The sequence below is a fragment of the Microchirus variegatus genome (genome assembly GCF_963457635.1).
Source record: "Microchirus variegatus genome assembly, chromosome: 10".
NCBI classification, from domain to species: domain Eukaryota; kingdom Metazoa; phylum Chordata; class Actinopteri; order Pleuronectiformes; family Soleidae; genus Microchirus; species Microchirus variegatus.
In genome coordinates, this window is record NC_139811.1 from 18,754,862 (window position 1) to 18,768,120 (window position 13,259).

A 13,259-nucleotide genomic window follows, 5' to 3' on the forward strand; every position below is an offset into this window, starting at 1 on the left:
TCAATTCCTGTCGGGAATAACGTACATGAACGAAACTTGGTACACACGTTCATTAGGTTGTGCCATGGGCAAAAGTCAATCACAAGTTTTCTGTGAAACCTACAGGAAGGCCGCCATCTTGGATTGAAGGCGAAAACGGAGGCGTTTTTGGCGAATTTACAGCATAACTTGCCGTAGATACCAAAATCTACAGTTTTTGAGCAATCACCTTCAAACTTGGCGAGGTCGATGTGGACCAGTTGAGGTACGATCTTATCTGAAAAGTTTTTTGAAATCTTGCATGGCGCAAGAGATAGGTGGCGCCAAAGTTGGCGAAAATTCCAAATTTTCCCAACACGCAACGAAACGCTTATAACTTTGCGATGGAAGGTCAAGTCGGAGCCAAACTTGCCATGATTGATGATGGGTAGTTGCTGATGACACCTATGCAAAAATTATCACATTTGAAACCATCGCCTCCTGGTGGTGGAAGAGAATATACAAAAAAAAAGTTAATTTACGATTTCGGTAATAACTTTTACAGAGATTGTCGTATCTGACTCAAAATGACACTGAAACATTGAAAACACATGGTAGATGATGCGTGTTGAATATGACAGCGCATTCTTTAACGGTGTAGCGAGGTGCGAGGTGCAAAGTCGGATTTTTGCGACAAAAAAACAAACTCTTATAACTTTGCGAGTCCTGGTCCAAACTGAACCAAACTTCCTTGGATTGATGTTCCTCCAGCCCTGACAATGTCTATATGAAAATATTTAATTTCGAAAACAGCGCCCCCTGGTGGCAACAGAAAGAATTTTATTTGCTATAAAATCTATCTTGTCCTAGAGCTTTTGTGCTATCACCTTCAAACTTAGCGAGGTCAATGTGGACGAGTTTTGGATCAAATGTTATTGAAACTGTTTTAAAATGTCGCACGGCGTACGAGATAGGGGGCGCTAAAGTTGGCGATCATTATGATGTTGACCAAATCTCTTATATCTTTGCGATGGAAGGTCAGATATGAACCAAACTTGCCGTGGTTCATGATCGATAGTTCTTAAAGACGAATATGAAAAAACGGTCAAGTTCGAAAACAGCGCCTCTAGTGGTGAGAGGAATATTACCCAAAAAAAGTACATTTATGATGATAACTTTGTGAATCCTGTTCCGATTTGAACCAAACTTCCTTGGATCGATGACAGTCCGACCCTGAACAAGTCTACATGAAAATATTTAATTTCGAAAACAGCGCCCCCTGGTGGCAACAGAAAGAATTTTATTTGCTATGAAATCTATCTTGTCCTAGAGCTTTTGTGCTATCACCTTCAAACTTGGCGAGGTTAATGTGGACGAGTTGAGGATCAAAAGTTAGTGAAAGCTTTCTAAAATGTCGCACGGCGTACGAGATAGGGGGCGCTAAAGTTGGCGATCATTCTGATGTTGACCAAATCTCTTATAACTTTGCATTGGAAGGTCAGATATGAACCAAACTTGCCGTGGTTCATGATCGATAGTTCTTAAAGATGAATATAAAAAAACGGTCACGTTCGGAAACAGCGCCTCTAGTGGTGAGAGGATTATTACCCAAAAAAAGTACATTTATGATGATAACTTTGTGAATCCTGTTCCGATTTGAACCAAACTTCCTTGGATCGATGACAGTCCGACCCTGAACAAGTCTACATGAAAATATTTAATTTAAAAAACAGCGCCCCCTGGTGGCAACAGAAAGAATATTATTTGCTATTAAATCTATCTTGTCCTAGAGCTTTTGTGCTATCACCTTCAAACTTGGCGAGGTCAATGTGGACGAGTTGAGGATCAAATGTTATTGAAAGTTTTTTTAAATGTCGCACGGCGTACAAGATAGGGGGCGCTAAAGTTGGCAGACATTCTGATTTGTAAAAACAGACAACAAAACGCTTATAACTTTGCGATGGAGGATCCAATGTCCTTCCCTGGATTGATGCCTTGAAGTAGTCTATAAGACAATATTCAATGTCTTAACGACGCCCCCTGGTGGCAGCAGACTATGCCATCTACTGTGCAACACAAAAGAAACTGGTATAACTTTGTAAATCCTGTTCCAATCTGAACCAAACTTCCTTGGATTAATGACAGTATGACCCTGAAAAAGTCTATATGAAAATCTTCAATTTAAAAAACAGCGCCCCCTGGTTGCTGGATATAACATTACATATCAAACTTTTTTATGCTGCTATAACAGGGATTGTTGTATCCTCCTCATACGTGATATGTGGGACCACAAAACCGCTCCGACCATGTCAGCAACAGACGACTTCCTGACAGGAAGTGGATCCGCCGCAACAGGAAGTAGAATGTAACTTTGCCATACATTGCCCGATCGCCACGAAACACGATATGTGAGTCAATAGAACTTCCCTGAACATGTTAATGGACACGCCTTTGACCCAACAGGAAGTCAGCCATTTTAAACAGGAAGTGCCCTGTAACTTTACCGTACATTGATCAATCTGCACGGAACTTGACACGTGAGGCCAGGAACCTATCCTGGACATGTCTGCAAAAGCTAAACTCCAAACAGGAAGTGGAACGCCAAAACAGGAAGTAGAATTTAACTTTGCCGTACGTTGCCCTATCTCCACGAAACATTATATGTGTGTCAAGGGAACTTCCCTGAACATGTTAATAGACACGCTCTGACCCAACAGGAAGTCAGCCATTTTAACAGGAAGTGCCCTCTAACTTTACTGTACATTGACCGCTCAGCATGGAACTTGGTATGTGAGGCCAGGGACCTATCCTGAACACGCAAACAATGTCCTCCCGACAGAAAGTGTAACGCACTTAACAGGAAATAATATATGACTTTACTCCACAGCCCAACATCCGCACGGACGGCACCAATTAGAACTACGACAGCAAGCAGCGAATGAACGAGAGACGAGATCAGGGCGCAAGCGACGAGGTGGGCGCAGATCGCGACGTCGCGTCAAGCTCGAACCCGTTAATACCGCTTGCGGTGCTAGTTAGGGTTCGAGCACGACTGTGCAAGAACCCTATTGTAATTGAAAGAGTTATTATTAGGGTTCGAGCACGACTGTGCAAGAACCCTATTGTAATCGTAAGAGTTATTATTATTATTATTTTTCCCACGAAGAAAGTGCCTTTTTGAAGGCCTAAACGGATCTCAAACCTCGCGAATTTTTGGGACAACATCAGACCTAACTTAAATCGCCGAACCACAGTGGTTCGGTGAATGTGCGTCAAAAAATGGAAGTGGGCGGGGCTAAAGACTGACGCAAAAAAGTGCTACTAGGTCAACTCCTGTCGGGAATAACGTACATGAACGAAACTTGGCACACACGTTCATTAGGTTGTGCCATGGGCAAAAGTCAATCACAAGTTTTCTGTGAAACCTACAGGAAGGCCGCCATTTTGGATTGAAGGCGAAAACGGAGGCGTTTTTGGCGAATTTACAGCATAACTTGCCGTAGATACCAAAATCTACAGTTTTTGAGCAATCACCTTCAAACTTGGCGAGGTCGATGTGGACCAGTTGAGGTACGATCTAATCTGAAAATTTTTTTGAAATATCGCATAGCGGACGTATTTGGTGGCGCCAAAGTTGGCGAAAATTCCAAATTTTCCCAACACGCAACGAAACGCTTATAACTTTGCGATGGAAGGTCAAGTCGGAGCCAAACTTGCCATGATTGATGATGGGTAGTTGCTGAAGACACCTATGCAAAAATGATCACGTTTGAAACCATCGCCTCCTGGTGGTGGAAGAGAATATACAAAAAAAAAGTTTATTTACGATTTCGTTAATAACTTTTACAGCGATTGTAAAAGTGACACTCAAAATGACACTGAAACATTGAAAACACATGGTAGATGATGCGTGTTGAATATGATAGCGCATTCTTTAACGGTGTAGCAGCGTGGGCGGTGCAAAGTCGGATTTTTGCGACAAAAAAACAAACTCTTATAACTTTGCGAGTCCTGGTCCAAACTGAACCAAACTTCTTTGGATTGATGTTCCTCCAGCCCTGACAACGTCTACATGAAAATATTCAATTTCGAAAACAGCGCCCCCTGGTGGCAACAGAAAGAATTTTCTTTGCTATTAAATCTATCTTGTCCTAGAGCTTTTGTGCTATCACCTTCAAACTTGGCGAGGTTAATGTGGACGAGTTGAGGATCAAAAGTTAGTGAAAGCTTTCTAAAATGTCGCACGGCGTACAAGATAGGGGGCGCTAAAGTTGGCGATCATTCTGATGTTGACCAAATCTCTTATAACTTTGCATTGGAAGGTCAGATATGAACCAAACTTGCCGTGGTTCATGATCGATAGTTCTTAAAGATGAATATAAAAAAACGGTCACGTTCGGAAACAGCGCCTCTAGTGGTGAGAGGATTATTACCCAAAAAAAGTACATTTATGATGATAACTTTGTGAATCCTGTTCCGATTTGAACCAAACTTCCTTGGATCGATGACAGTCCGACCCTGAACAAGTCTAGATGAAAATATTTAATTTCGAAAACAGCGCCCCCTGGTGGAAACAGAAAGAATTTTATTTGCTATAAAATCTATCTTGTCCTAGAGCTTTTGTGCTATCACCTTCAAACTTGGCGAGGTCAATGTGGACGAGTTGAGGATCAAATGTTATTGAAAGCTTTCTAAAATGTCGCACGGCGTACGAGATAGGGGGCGCTAAAGTTGGCAAACATTCTGATTTGTAAAAACAGACAACGAAACACTTATAACTCTGCGATGGAGGATCCAATGTCCTTCCCTGGATTGATGCCTTGGAGTAGTCTATATGACAATATTCAATGTCTTAACGACGCCCCCTGGTGGCAGCAGACTATGCCATCTACTGTGCAACACAAAAGAAACTGGTATAACTTTGTAAATCCTGTTCCAATCTGAACCAAACTTCCTTGGATTGATGACAGTCTGACCCTGAAAAAGTCTATATGAAAATCTTCAATTTAAAAAACAGAGCCCCCTGGTTGCTGGATATAACATTACATATCACACTTTTTTATGCTGCTATAACAGGGATTGTTGTATCATCCTCATACGTGATATGTGGGACCACAAAACCGCTCCGACCATGTCAGCAACAGATGACTTCCTGACAGGAAGTGGATCCGCCGCAACAGGAAGTAGAATGTAACTTTGCCATACATTGCCCGATCGCCACGAAACATGATATGTGAGTCAATAGAACTTCCCTGAACATGTTAATGGACACGCCTTTGACCAAACAGGAAGTCAGCCATTTTAAACAGGAAGTCCCCTGTAACTTTACCGTACATTGATCAATCTGCACGGAACTTGACACGTGAGACCAGGAACCTATCCTGGACATGTCTGCAAAAGCTAAACTCCAAACAGGAAGTGGAACGCCAAAACAGGAAGTAGAATTTAACCTTGCCGTACGTTGCCCTATCTCCACGAAACATTATATGTGTGTCAAGGGAACTTCCCTGAACATGTTAATAGACACGCTCTGACCCAACAGGAAGTCAGCCATTTTAACAGGAAGTGCCCTCTAACTTTACTGTACATTGACCGCTCTGCACGGAACTTGGTATGTGAGGCCAGAGACCTATCCTGAACACGCAAACAATGTCCTCCCGACAGAAAGTGTAACGCACTTAACAGGAAATAATATATGACTTTACTCCACAGCCCAACATCCGCACGGACGGCGCCAATTAGAACTACGACAGCAAGCAGCGAATGAACGAGAGACGAGATCAGGGCGCAAGCGACGAGGTGGGCGCGGGTCGCGACGTAGCGTCAAGCTCGAACCCGTTACCACCGCTTGCGGTGCTAGTTATTATTATTATTATTATTATTCTTCACACGAGGAATGTGCATTTTTGAAGGCCTAAACGTATCCCAAACCTCGCGAATTTTTGGGACAACATCAGACCTAACTTAAATCGCCGAACCAAAGTGGTTCGGTGAATGTGCGTCAAAAAATGGAAGTGGGCGGGGCTTCAGACTGACGCAAAAATGTGCTACTAGGTCAACTCCTGTCGGGAATAACGTACATGAACGAAACTTGGTACACACGTTCATTAGGTTGTGCCATGGGCAAAAGTCAATCACAAGTTTTCTGTGAAACCTACAGGAAGGCTGCCATCTTGGATTGAAGGCGAAAACGGAGGCGTTTTTGGCGAATTTACAGCATAACTTGCCGTAGATACCAAAATCTACAGTTTTTGAGCAATCAACCTCAAACTTGGCGAGGTTGATGTGGACCAGTTGAGGTACGATCTAATCTGAAAAGTTTTTTGAAATATTGCATGGCGCACGAGATAGGGGGCGCCAAAGTTGGCGAAAATTCCAAATTTTCCCAACACGCAACGAAACGCTTATAACTTTGCGATGGAAGGTCAAGTCGGAGCCAAACTTGCCATGATTGATGATGGGTAGTTGCTGAAGACACCTATGCAAAAATGATCACGTTTGAAACCATCGCCTCCTGGTGGTGGAAGAGAATATACAAAAAAAAAGTTTATTTACGATTTCGGTAATAACTTTTACAGAGTTTGTAAAAGTGTCACTCAAAATGACACTGAAACATTGAAAACACATGGTAGATGATGCGTGTTGAATATGATAGCGCATTCTTTAACGGTGTAGCAGCGTGGGCGGAGCAAAGTCGGATTTTTGCGACAAAAAAACAAACTCTTATAACTTTGCGAGTCCTGGTCCAAACTGAACCAAACTTCCTTGGATTGATGTTCCTCCAGTCCTGACGACGTCTACATGAAAATATTCAATTTCGAAAACAGCGCCCCCTGGTGGCAACAGAAAGAATTTTATTTGCTATTAAATCTATCTTGTCCTAGAGCTTTTGTGCTATCACCTTCAAACTTGGCGAGGTTAATGTGGACGAGTTGAGGATCAAAAGTTAGTGAAAGCTTTCTAAAATGTCGCACGGTGTACGAGATAGGGGGCGCTAAAGTTGGCGATCATTATGATGTTGACCAAATCTCTTATAACTTTGCATTGGAAGGTCAGATATGAACCAAACTTGCCGTGGTTCATGATCGATAGTTCTTAAAGATGAATATAAAAAAACGGTCACGTTCGGAAACAGCGCCTCTAGTGGTGAGAGGATTATTACCCAAAAAAAGTACATTTATGATGATAACTTTGTGAATCCTGTTCCGATTTGAACCAAACTTCCTTGGATCGATGACAGTCCGACCCTGAACAAGTCTAGATGAAAATATTTAATTTCGAAAACAGCGCCCCCTGGTGGAAACAGAAATAATTTTATTTGCTATAAAATCTATCTTGTCCTAGAGCTTTTGTGCTATCACCTTCAAACTTGGCGAGGTCAATGTGGACGAGTTGAGGATCAAATGTTATTGAAAGCTTTCTAAAATGTCGCACGGCGTACGAGATAGGGGGTGCTAAAGTTGGCAAACATTCTGATTTTTAAAAACAGACAACGAAACCCTTATAACTTTGCGATGGAGGATCCAATGTCCTTCCCTGGTTTGATGCCTTGAAGTAGTCTATATGACAATATTCAATGTCTTAACGACGCCCCCTGGTGGCAGCAGACTATGCCATCTACTGTGCAACACAAAAGAAACTGGTATAACTTTGTAAATCCTGTTCCAATCTGAACCAAACTTCCCTGGATTGATGACCGTCTGACCCTGAAAAAGTCTATATGAAAATCTTCAATTTAAAAAACAGCGCCCCCTTGTTGCTGGATATAACATTACATATCACACTATTTTATGCTGCTATAACAGGGATAAATGTATCCTCCTCATACGTGATATGTGGGACCACAAAACCGCTCCGACCATGTCAGCAACAGATGACTTCCTGACAGGAAGTGGATCCGCCGCAACAGGAAGTAGAATGTAACTTTGCCATACATTGCCCGATTGCCACGAAACATGATATGTGAGTCAATAGAACTTCCCTGAACATGTTAATGGACACGCCTTTGACCAAACAGGAAGTCAGCCATTTTAAACAGGAAGTCCCCTGTAACTTTACCGTACATTGATCAATCTGCACGGAACTTGACACGTGAGACCAGGAACCTATCCTGGACATGTCTGCAAAAGCTAAACTCCAAACAGGAAGTGGAACGCCAAAACAGGAAGTAGAATTTAACTTTGCCGTACGTTGCCCTATCTCCACGAAACATTATATGTGTGTCAAGGGAACTTCCCTGAACATGTTAATAGACACGCTCTGACCCAACAGGAAGTCAGCCATTTTAACAGGAAGTGCCCTCTAACTTTACTGTACATTGACCGCTCTGCATGGAACTTGGTATGTGAGGCCAGGGACCTATCCTGAACACGCAAACAATGTCCTCCCGACAGAAAGTGTAACGCACTTAACAGGAAATAATATATGACTTTACTCCACAGCCCAACATCCGCACGGACGGCGCCAATTAGAACTACGACAGCAAGCAGCGAATGAACGAGAGACGAGATCAGGGCGCAAGCGACGAGGTGGGCGCGGGTCGCGACGTAGCGTCAAGCTCGAACCCGTTACCACCGCTTGCGGTGCTAGTTATTATTATTTTTCCCACGAAGAAAGTGCCTTTTTGAAGGCCTAAACGGATCTCAAACCTCGCGAATTTTTGGGACAACATCAGATCTAACTTAAATCGCCGAACCACAGTGGTTCGGTGAATGTGCGTCAAAAAATGGAAGTGGGCGGGGCTAAATACTGACGCAAAAAAGTGCTACTAGGTCAACTCCTGTCGGGAATAACGTACATGAACGAAACTTGGTACACACGTTCATTAGGTTGTGCCATGGGCAAAAGTCAATCACAAGTTTTCTGTGAAACCTACAGGAAGGCCGCCATTTTGGATTGAAGGCGAAAACGGAGGCGTTTTTGGCGAATTTACAGCATAACTTGCCGTAGATACCAAAATCTACAGTTTTTGAGCAATCACCTTCAAACTTGGCGAGGTCGATGTGGACCAGTTGAGGTACGATCTAATCTGAAATTTTTTTTGAAATATCGCATAGCGGACGTATTTGGTGGCGCCAAAGTTGGCGAAAATTCCAAATTTTCCGAACACGCAACGAAACGCTTATAACTTTGCGATGGAAGGTCAAGTCGGAGCCAAACTTGCCATGATTGATGATGGGTAGTTGCTGAAGACACCTATGCAAAAATGATCACGTTTGAAACCATCGCCTCCTGGTGGTGGAAGAGAATATACAAAAAAAAAGTTAATTTACGATTTCGGTAATAACTTTTACAGAGTTTGTAAAAGTGTCACTCAAAATGACACTGAAACATTGAAAACACATGGTAGATGATGCGTGTTGAATATGACAGCGCATTCTTTAACGGTGTAGCAGCGTGGGCGGAGCAAAGTCGGATTTTTGCGACAAAAAAACAAACTCTTATAACTTTGCGAGTCCTGGTCCAAACTGAACCAAACTTCCTTGGATTGATGTTCCTCCAGCCCTGACAAGGTCTACATGAAAATATTTAATTTCGAAAACAGCGCCCCCTGGTGGCAACAGAAAGAATTTTATTTGCTATTAAATCTATCTTGTCCTAGAGCTTTTGTGCTATCACCTTCAAACTTGGCGAGGTCAATGTGGACGAGTTGAGGATCAAAAGTTAGTGAAAGCTTTCTAAAATGTCGCACGGCGTACGAGATAGGGGGCGCTAAAGTTGGCGATCATTCTGATGTTGACCAAATCTCTTATAACTTTGCATTGGAAGGTCAGATATGAACCAAACTTGCCGTGGTTCATGATCGATAGGTCTTAAAGATGAATATGAAAAAACGGTCACGTTCGGAAACAGCGCCTCTAGTGGTGAGAGGATTATTACCCAAAAAAAGTACATTTATGATGATAACTTTGTGGAACATGTTCCGATTTGAACCAAACTTCCTTGGTTCGATGACAGTCCGACCCTGAACAAGTCTACATGTAAATATTTACTTTAGAAAACAGTGCCCCCTGGTGATAGCAGATATAACTACATTTGGCATTTGACTGTACTTGTCCTAGAGCTTTTGTGCTATTACCTTCAAATTTGGTGAGGTCAATGTGGACGAGTTGAGGGTCAAAAGTTAGTGAAGGCTTTTTAAAATGTCGCATGGCGTACAAGATAGGGGGCGCTAAAGTTGGCAAACATTCTGATTTGTAAAAACAGACAACGAAACGCTTATAACTTTGCGATGGAGGATCCAATGTCCTTCCCTGGATTGATGCCTTGGAGTAGTCTATATGACAATATTCAATGTCTTAAAGACGCCCCCTGGTGGCAGCAGACTATGACATCTACTGTGCAACACTAAAGAAACTGCTATAACTTTGTAAATCCTGTTCCAATCTGAACCAAACTTCCTTGGATTGATGACAGTATGACCCTGAAAAAGTCTATATGAAAATCTTCAATTTAAAAAACAGCGCCCCCTGGATGCTGGATATAACATTACATATCAAACTTTTTTATGCTGCTATAACAGGGATTGTTGTATCCTCCTCATACGTGATATGTGGGACCACAAAACCGCTCCGACCATGTCAGCAACAGATGACTTCCTGACAGGAAGTGGATCCGTCGCAACAGGAAGTAGAATGTAACTTTGCCATACATAGCCCGATCGCCACGAAACATGATATGTGAGTCAATAGAACTTCCCTGAACATGTTAATGGACACGCCTTTGACCCAACAGGAAGTCAGCCATTTTAAACAGGAAGTGCCCTGTAACTTTACCGTACATTGATCAATCTGCACGGAACTTGACACGTGAGATCAGGAACCTATCCTGGACATGTCTGCAAAAGCAAAACTCCAAACAGGAAGTGGAACGCCAAAACAGGAAGTAGAATGTAACTTTGCCGTACGTTGCCCTATCTCCACGAAACATTATATGTGAGTCAAGGGAACTTCCCTGAACATGTTAATAGACACGCTCTGACCCAACAGGAAGTCAGCCATTTTAAACAGGAAGTGCCCTCTAACTTTACTGTACATTGACCGCTCTGCACGGAACTTGGTATGTGAGGCCAGGGACCTATCCTGAACACGCAAACAATGTCCTCCCGACAGAAAGTGTAACGCACTTAACAGGAAATAATATATGACTTTACTCCACAGCCCAACATCCGCACGGACGGCGCCAATTAGAACTACGACAGCAAGCAGCGAATGAACGAGAGACGAGATCAGGGCGCAAGCGACGAGGTGGGCGCGGGTCGCGACGTAGCGTCAAGCTCGAACCCGTTACCACCGCTTGCGGTGCTAGTTATCATTATTATTATTTTTTTTAACCACACAACGTACCATCATGGACCTTGATTTTCAACATGAAAATAAAAGATTTTGAAAAATGTAACAAAAGGAACAAAAAGTCTTGTTATACCCTCCAATAACTTGGATAATTTCCAAACATGAGTGCCCAGTAAAGGGTTAAGACACACACACACACACACACACACACACACACACACACACACACACACACACACACACACACACACACACACACACACACACACACACACACACACACACACACACACACACACACACACACACACACACACACACACACACACACACACACACACACACACACACACACACACACACACACACACACACACACACACACACAGCCTCAGCTGCCACTAAAGAGCTCAATTCATGTCACAGGAAGTTGTTATGACACATCTGACTTCCTTCGTCATGCCCAACAGGAACAAGAGCAGCGAACTAACCGACGTTGACCCCAATAAATGACATCCAATGACCACTGCTTCTGTATGGAATCATTATCAAGCAGAATGAAATCAATTAAAAAGTGATATTACATGGAGTGGTGGGGGATGAAACACCCCCATCATGAGCTCACAACAAGGCGCTCAATTGTTAACATGTGTAATGTTTTGTTGTGCTCATAATGTCCTGCACTCTTTTAACTGTGAAGAAACTTGACATAACAGAGTGTGTGAAACAGATGTATCTTACCAAAGACCACTTTCACACACGTGTTGAAACCGTGTTGCAACAGAGCATCATGTCTTATCCCACAGCATTAATCCCTCACAAAGAGCTTCAGTCACACCTGAACACGCCCAGAAAAAACTTTTTGTGGTTTTTGTTATTATTCTCGCTCTATTATTCGCTCTCTGTATTTTCTATGCTGTGCCCTTCATCTGAAAACAGGCAATGTCAAGCAATACTATCAGACCTGACTGAGGGGGCGTTTGCAGCAGTGCATAACAAGAAGTGTTAAATCCTTCAAACTGCTGAACCACCAGGTTTTTGAACAGCAAAGTTTCCTTCTGACCCTTTTTGTGGGCAGTTCTTTGTGTTTTCAGTGACACTATATGAATCACTTCCTGTGTGCAGCGGGAGAAAGTCGACGGGGCGATAAGAGATTTAAACACAGCTTCACACAACTCTCTCTGTGTTTCTCGGAGTAGCTGTTAGGCTTAATCACCATTGTGTGAACTCAACTGGAAGATCCGGACGTCATGTTTCTCGGTTTCCATGAGCCACCATGTTGGCAGCCTGATATGCGGCAAAAATTAACAGGACCGGTGCTGGATTCAACCTGGAGCTCTATTGCTCCATCTTCTGCTCTGTCGTCTCTTTGGATCCAGTAAAATGATGAAAACAGCAGAGTTGCCTGACATTGCCTGATTTATGTGTATACGGCTGAAGAGGTGAACAGTGTCGTTTCCTGCCAGGGGGCATGAACTTGGTTGTGGAATATCAGAATATACTTTGTTCATGTTTGAATGTTAAAGAAAGATATACGCAAACTTGCAACTTCAAAATAATATCCAAGTCATCCATCCATTGCTTTGAAATGCACCAAAGGTACAAAGCAGCCCCGTCATGTCTAAAAGTCAGTGTTTACAAGAGCGATCGCTCGATAAATTAGTCATTTAGACCAGCTACAACAAGTCCAAGAATATATTGAGTGTGAAAGAATACAAATGAGAAGTATCTCCTCTTTGTCTTGTATTATATCCATTACACAGCAAAGCTGATCCAACCCTCCCTCCTCTTTTGGACTTGATCATTTCTAAATAAAACACCATGGTATGCAATTCACTGCAACAGGACCCTAGAAGGGAAGGCAGGCTCTATGTTAACAAACGTCTTATGTTATTAATCCAAAATGAGGCTTTCCCTCTCTCTCACAAACTTATATTTAGAAACATGATCATCGTTCAATCTTTTGGGACAGGAAGATGAAAACAAAAAATGCCTCATTCTTTAAACACA